Below are 1,580 nucleotides of genomic sequence, written 5' to 3'. Positions count from 1 at the left end.
TGAATGGGGGAGGGACAGAGAGAGAGGGAGACACAGAATCGGAAGCGGGCTCCAGGCTCCGAGCTGTACCACCAGTGTCACAGAGCGTGGCACTCGGGCCGAGCTCAGTCACGTTCCGATAGGGAGAGGGAGGCATTGCTGTGTGGTTTCAGGCGGGTCAGTGCTGTTCTCTGAACCCTCTCCGTGGAATAAAGCCATGTGCCTGGGGGCGCCTGGGTGGCTCGGTCAGTTAAGCCTCCGACATCAGCTCAGGTCATGATCTCCCAGTCTGTGAGTTCGAGCCCCGCATCGGGCTCTGGGCTGACAGCTCGGAGCTTGGAGCCTGCTTCCGACTCTGTGTCTCCTTCTCTCTCTGCTCCTTCCCTGCTCATGCTCTCTCTCTCTCTATCAAAAATAAAAGTAAACATTAAAAAAAATTAAAAAAAAAAAAGCCGTGTGCCGGGCTAAGCTCTTTGCTTCTGAAGATGAGTCAGCCTTTAAGGGCGCCGGAGGTGGGGTGAACAGAGACCACCAGGTGTCGCCAGACACCAAGACGAGCCCCTCCTTCGCCCACAGCAGTTCCCCGGGAGTCTGGACATCAACTCGCCACTGAGACAGGCTCCGGAACACCGGAGTCAGCGCGTGCCTCCCGGGTCGACCCCGAAGTGGGGGGTCTCCACGGCTCCAGGGACTCCGCCAGCCAGGCAAGGACCAAAGGACTGGACCCCAGGTTATCTCTGGGCCTCAGTCTTCCCATCTGCCCGTTGGGCATAGACTTGCCATCCAGGTTCTTCTGGTTCAGACCCCTTCTCCGTGGCGGCACGGGGGCGGGATGAAGGAGCACTGGAAAGGAGAAGGGGGTCCGCCTTTGTTCCCTCTGTCTCATGGGGCAGGGACGTGTCTTTCCCGGGGGGGCGTTCCTGGTGCGCTCACATTCAACGAGAAGTCGTCTCTGACAGGGCACAGCTTTGTCATTATGCCCGTGGTGGAAGCCATCACAGCCCGAGGAATCCCTCTCGGGGGAGCCAGGGAGGTCCTGGGGGAGGGAAACTCAGCTTTGTGGAAATGGAACCCACGTGCCGCACGATTTCACCCGCTGGAGTTTTCTCATCGGTGCTTTTGAGTACATTCAGTTCTGCAGCTCACCACAATGAACTGCGAAACACAGTATCGCTGCGGGGCCCCGGGGTGGCTCGGTGGGTCGAGTGGCTGACTCTTGTGTTTGGCTCAGGTCATGATCTCACGGTTTGCGGGTTCAAGCCCCGCGTCCGGCTGCTCGCTGAGAGCGGAGTCCGCCTGGGATTCTCTCTCTCTGCCCCTCCCCTGCTCCTGCTGTCTTTCTCTAAACTAAAATAATATATATATTTAAATTTTTTTTTAATTTTTTTTAATGTTTATTATTTTTGAGAGAGAGAGAGACACGGACAGAGCGCAAGTGGGAAGGGGCATAGAAAGAGGGAGACACAGAATCCAAAGCAGACTCCAGGCTCTGAGCTGTCAGCACAGAGCCCGATGTGGGGCTTGAACCCACAAACCGTGAGATCATGACCTGAGCTGAAGTCAGACGCTCAACCAACTGAGCCACTCAGGCGCCCCTATTT

This window comes from Panthera tigris, chromosome E1 (assembly GCF_018350195.1).
Source record: "Panthera tigris isolate Pti1 chromosome E1, P.tigris_Pti1_mat1.1, whole genome shotgun sequence".
Taxonomy (NCBI): Eukaryota; Metazoa; Chordata; class Mammalia; order Carnivora; family Felidae; genus Panthera; species Panthera tigris.
This window is presented reverse-complemented; position numbering follows the sequence as displayed.